Source organism: Chiloscyllium punctatum, chromosome 44, assembly GCF_047496795.1.
Source record: "Chiloscyllium punctatum isolate Juve2018m chromosome 44, sChiPun1.3, whole genome shotgun sequence".
NCBI lineage: Eukaryota > Metazoa > Chordata > Chondrichthyes > Orectolobiformes > Hemiscylliidae > Chiloscyllium > Chiloscyllium punctatum.
Window position 1 is genome coordinate 44,866,980 of NC_092782.1, and position 6,291 is coordinate 44,873,270.

A 6,291-nucleotide genomic window follows, 5' to 3' on the forward strand; every position below is an offset into this window, starting at 1 on the left:
CAATGCCCCTTGGCTTCCCCTTAAATCAATGCAAGAGGTAAGGATTTTGTGATAACAAACGTCCTTCAACTGTGTGGGTGTTTGTTTCATGCTATTGTCCTTAACAGCCTCACTTTGCACAAATATGGAGCCCCTTCCGTGAGAGATAAGGGGCAGCAATTTAGGGTGGATCAGTGGTTAGCCCTGCTGCCTCACAGGGCCAGGGTCCCAGATTCGATTGTAGCCTCAGGCGACATCTGTGTGGAGTTTATACATTATTCCCATTCCACTTTCTCTGCATGGGTTTCCTCAAGGGTGCCCCGGTTTCCTCCCACAGCCCAAAGACTTTAATTTGTATAAATGTGAGGTGCTGCATTTTGGGAAAGCAAATCTTAGCAGGACTTATACACTTAATGGTAAGGTCCTAGGGAGTGTTGCTGAACAAAGAGACTTTGGGGTGCAGGTTCATAGCTCCGTGAAAGTAGTCGCAGGTAGATAGGATAGTGAAGAAGGCATTTGGTATGCTTTCCTTTTTTTGGTCAGAGTATTGAGTACAGGAGTTGGGAGGTCATGTTGCAGCTGTACAGGACATTGGTTAGGCCACTTTTGGAATATTGCGTGCAATTCTGGTGTCCTTCCTATCAGAAAGATGCTGTGAAACTTGAAAGGGTTCAGAAAGGATTTACAAGGATGTTGCCAGGGTTGGAGGATTTGAGCTACAGGGAAGAGATTGAATAGTCTGGGCTGTTTTCCCTGGAGCGTTGGAGGCTGAGGAGTGACCTTATTAGAGGTTTACAAAAACCTGAGGGGCTTGGATAGGCTAAATAGACAGTCTTTTTCCTGGAGTCGGGGAGTCCAGAACTAGAGGCCATAGGTTTAGGGTGAGAGGGGAAAGATATAAAAGAGACCTATGGGGTAACTTTTTCATGCAGAGGGTGGTGCATGTGTGGAATGGGCTGCCAGAGGAAGTGGAGAACCTTATCAAATGCCTTACTGAAATCCTTATGCACCACATCAAGCGCTTTACCCTCATCCACCTGTTTGGTCACCTTCTCAAAGATTTCAATAAGGTTTGTGAGGCATGACCTACTCTTCACAAAATCGTGTTGACTATTCCTAATCAACTTATTCCTCTCTAGATGATTATAAATCCTATCTCTTATAACCTTTCCCAACACTTTATCCAACCAAAGAAAGGCTCACTGGTCTATCAATACCAGGATTGTCTCTACTCACCTTCTTGAACAAGGGGACAACATTTGCCATCCTCCAGTCTTCTGGCACTATCCATGTAGACATTGATGACATAAAGATCAAAGTCAAAGGCTCTGCAGTCTCCTCTCTGGCTTCCCAGAGAATCCTATGATAAATCCAATCTGGATATGGTAGCAGCCATTTTAATTTCCATTGCGCATTTATGATATGTCTGAGAATTGTAGGACAAAGAAGAAATAACAGGGAGTGAGACACTTTGAATAGCTCTGCACGAAAGGCCAACAATCTCCTTCTGTGCTTACAATTCTATGATTCTATCCCTTCAACACCTCAATGTAATTCAGCTATCCAATCCAATCCCAAATGTTAACATAGCTGTTGCCCCAACCACGGACCACCCTCTGCATGAAAATGATGCCTCTTAGGTCCCTGTTAAATCTTTCCCCTTCCGCTTTAAACCTATGCCCTCTAGTTTTGGGGAAAATACCTTGACTGTTCACCCTATCCGTGCCTCTCATGATTTTATAAACCTCCATAAGGTAATCTCTCAGCCTTCGATTCTCCACAGCCTCAGCCTATTCAGCATCTCCCTATAGCTCAAACTCTCTAACTCTGGCAACATCCTTGTAAATCTTTTCTGAACCCTTTCAAGTTCACAACATCCTCCCTATAGGAGGGAGATCAGAATTGCATGCACTATTCCAAAAGTGGCCTAACCAATGTCCTGTATAGCCACAATATGTCCTCCCAACTCCTATTCTCAATACACTAACCAATAAAGGCAAGCATACCAAACACCTCCTTCACTATTCTGTCAACCTGGGAGTCCAGTTTCAAGGAACTATGAACCCGAACTCCAGGGTCTCTGTGTTCTGCACTACTCCCCAGGACCCTACCATTAAGTGTTTAAGTCCTGCCCTTTCCAAAATGCAGCACCTCATTTATTTAAATTAAAGTATATCTTCCACTCCTTGGCCCATTGGCCTATTCTAGTTTTGGTCACATTGTACTCTGAGGTAATCTTCTTCACTGTCCATTACACCTCCAGTTTTGGTGCCATCTGCAAATTTACTAACCATACCTCCTATGTTCACATCCAAATCATTTACATAAATGATGAAAAGTAGTGGACCCAGCACTGATCCTTGTGGCAGTCCACTGGTCAAAGGCCTCCTGTCTGAAACGCACCCTCCACCACCACCCTCTGTCTTCTGCCATTGAGCCAGTTCTGTATCCAAGTGGTTAGTTCTCACTGTATTCAATGTGATCTAATCTTGCTAACCAGTCTCCCATGAGGACCTTGTCAAGTGCCTTGAAGTCCATATAGATCTGTCCACCGCTCTGCCCTCACCAATCCTTTTTGTTACTTCTTCAAAAAACTCAATCAAGTTTGTGAGACATGACTTCCCATGCACAAAGCCATGTTGACTATACCTAAGCAGTTCTTGTCTTTCCAAATACATGTAAATCCTGTTCTTCAGGATTCCCTCCAATAACTTGCCCACCACTGATGTCAGGCTAATTAGTCTATAGTTCCCTGGTTTTTCGTTACCACCCTTCTTAAACAGTGGCACCATATTAGCCAACCTCTAATCCTCCAGCACCTCACCTGTGGCTATCAATGATGCAAATATCTCAGAAAGGGGTCCAGCAATTGCTTCCCATAGAGCTCTAGGGTACATCTGATCAGTTTGATAGATACATATTTAGCAAAAAAAAAAGTTATGCAAAGACAGGAATGTGGAGTTAAGTAGCAGATCAGCCATGATCTCATTGAATGGTGGAACAGGTTTGAGGGGCTAAATGGCCTCCTCCTAATCCTATATTTTACATTTAAACATTTTTGTTGCAGGATTGTCACTGGATCAAAATCTTTGAAATGCCTACTTAACGGCATGCTGGAAGTACCTCAACCACATGGACTCAAGAAGGCAGCTGATCACCAGCGTCTCAGGGACCAACTACAGATGGGCAGTAATGACCATCAGTGGTGCCCACATCTCAAGAATGAATTAAAAATCACTCGCCTATAACAGGATATATTTCAAGTTCTTTATGCCTCTGATATTGAACTTTATACACAAACTCAGAAGTCTTTACAGTAGGAACAGGTCATATCCGTTCAGGTTTAACAGTTGAGTGGAAACCTCTCAGTACTGGTTGAAAGCAGTGAACAAATATATAAAAAGTAGAAATTCCAAACTTGACTCCCTGAGGTACAAAAACAAAATCTAACAGCTCATATAAAAAAAATTGATGACAGCATTATTGCATAGTGAATGTCAATAAACTATTTGACTTCAGGATCATAAACCAAGCTTAGTCCTTTTTTCAGGTGACCTCTATAAACCTTACATTTCTCTTAAGGGCAACAAAGCTAGCTGATCATTTTGCCTCTACCATTGCCTAGCAGGACTGTAGCCAATTTAGATCCTTTCAACACCCCCTTGTAATCTTCATCCCAGTTTTGAATCCTGAGCATAGAAATCTTGCAATCACAGCATATTTTATAAAACAATCTGAGTTAAGGATAAAGACTTGGTACATTTCCTAATTAATTGAATTCCCAAAATTAAATATAAATAAGTCAATAATTGCAATCTTCAGATATTTTTATCGTGCGTTTTTTATGTGTGTGAGAGCTCCTCTGCTGCCTTCTTGACTGCCACTTATAACCTGCTGCTGCTCTCTCCCATCTCCCTCACCCTTGCTTGTTTTTTCCATCTCTCTTGGCTTGCTGCCCTAGTGACAGGTTTGTCATTGGGGGATGTTCTACAATAACTGCTCCTGGCTTATTAAACAGCTCCTTGATAGTTTCATCTGCAGGTGACTAATTGCTGCTGAGTGTGGCAGGGGATTAACTGTAACAAGCCTCTTACTGATTGAAGTATCCTGTGTTTGTAAAGAAATGGAGATGGAATATCTGAAAGCAGTCCCATGTGTATACACGTTAGTGCACATGTGCCTCCTGTGTACATGCACCAACATGTCTGTGGGTTTATCAATACGTGTGAAAATTAGTTTAAGAATTTTTCTGTGGCTATCTGAATGTGAGCATCTGTATATTTGAATTAAATGGTGTCTGTGTGTGTTTGTGTATCAGTTTGTGGGTATAAGATGAGTGTGTGAATGTCTGTGTATATACGTGAGGGATGTGGTTGTTCATCGTCCTTATGGATGTATAGGTGTGTCCAGGGGTGTGTTGATGTGGCATGAATTTATTTACTGAAGTATGATTGTGTGTGGAATAGTGTGTACAGGTTTGTCAGTGTTTTGTGAGTGTCTTATAGATGTCTTACTGAATGGCGCAGCAAATCTTTAAGGACAAATGGCTAACCTCTGTGTCTGTTTCTTATGATGTGGAGGTGCTGGTGTTCGACTGGGGTGTACAAAGTTAAAAATCACACAACAGGTTATAGTCCAACAGGTTTATTTGGAAGCTCTAGCTTTCAGAGCGCCTCAACCACCTGATGAAGAAGCAACGCTTCAAAAATTAGTGCTTCCAAATAAACCTGTTGGACTATAACCTGGAGTTGTTTTATTTTTAACTCTGTTCCTGCGAGATTCTGTGGTTATATGCGTTATTATGATCCCACAGGTAGGCCAAAATAGCCAAATGTACTAAATGACCTCCATGTGAAGAAATTACAAACACGATTCCACTTTTTGTAATTTGTCCTTTAACATGAATCAAAGCCAATGCAAATTACACATGAAGTAGTAAAGAAAAGGTAAACTTCACTTTAAATAGCTGATACAACAAAAATAATCCCTGAATAAATGTGGCACTACATTTTTTAAATTCCATTCAGGGAATGAGTGCTTCGCTGGCTAGTTGAAATGTTTTATTCTCCCTAATTGTCCTTGAGGAGGTGATGATGAGCTGCCTTCTGGAATCACCACACAGTCCATTTGGTGTAAGAACACCCATAATGCTGTTCGGGAGGGAGTACCAAAGTTTTGACCCAGTGACACCGAAGGAATGGCAATGTATTTGCGAGTCAGGATTGAGAGTGTGTTGGAGAAAACTGCAGGTGGTGGTGTTCCTACGTATCTGCTGCCCCTATTAGATAATAGTGTGTGTAACTTGTCTAAGGAGCCTTGGTGGATTTCTGTGCTGCATCGTGTAGATAGTACACATGGCTGGGAGGAGTACAGAGGGTCGGTGATGGAGCGAGTGTTGCCAGTCAAAGGCTGGAAAGGACATGGGATGGGTCTCAGGACTAGGAGAAATACATCGGTGGGACATAGAGCTGGGAGAGGTACAGAGGGTAGGACACAGGGCTAGGAGGGGTATACAGAGAGTGGGACACAGAACTGGGGGAGGTACAGACAGTAGGACACAGGGCTGGGAAGGGTACAGAGAGTTCAACTCAGGCCTTGGAGGGGTACAGATAGTACGACCCAGAACTGGGAAGGACACAGGATTGGGATACAGGACTAGGGTCAATACATAGGGTGGGACACAGAACTGGGGGAGGTACAGAGGGTGGGACACAGGAGAAGGCGGAATACAGAATGTGGGACACAAGAGAGGGATACAGAGGGTGGGACACAGAACTAGGGGAGGTACAGAGGGTGGGACATGGGAGGGTGGGACACAGGAGGGAGGAACACAGAGGGTGGGACACGGGAAAAATACAGAGGATGGGACACAGAACTGGGGGAGGTACAGAGGTTGGGACACGGGATGGAGGAACACAGAGAGTGGGACACGGGAAGAATACAGAGAGTGGGACACAGAACTGGGGGAGGTACAGAGGGTGGGACACGGGAGGGAGGAATACAGAGGGTGGGACACGGGAGGTGTACAGAGGGTGGGACACAGGGGAGGGAGGGGTACAGAGGTTGGGACACAGGGCTGGGAGGGATACAGGTTGATGGACAAAGCTGAGAGAGATATGGGGATAAGGACAGAGCTGAGAGAGGTACATTGGGTGAGACATAGAGTTGAGCAGGGTACAGGGACTGGAGAGGTTACTTAGGCAAAATGGTGTTCACAGATCAAATAGATAAACAGGAAATCAAATGAGTCATTGGCAGGTGATAATGTAAACATGATGAAAAGGCAAGTCAGAACACATATCCTCACCAACA

At 43.7% G+C, this 6,291-nt stretch overlaps 1 long non-coding RNA gene across 1 annotated transcript in view; it reads left to right on the top strand.

Moving 5' to 3' along the window:
* Nucleotides 1–5,724, top strand: part of LOC140466936 (uncharacterized) — a 30,118-nt gene extending 24,394 nt beyond the window's left edge. The window contains exon 3 of the long non-coding RNA XR_011955306.1: nucleotides 3,047–5,724. This is a non-coding gene — a long non-coding RNA (uncharacterized lncRNA). The remainder of the gene's footprint in view (nucleotides 1–3,046) is intronic.
* The last annotated feature ends 567 nt before the right edge of the window (nucleotides 5,725–6,291 follow it).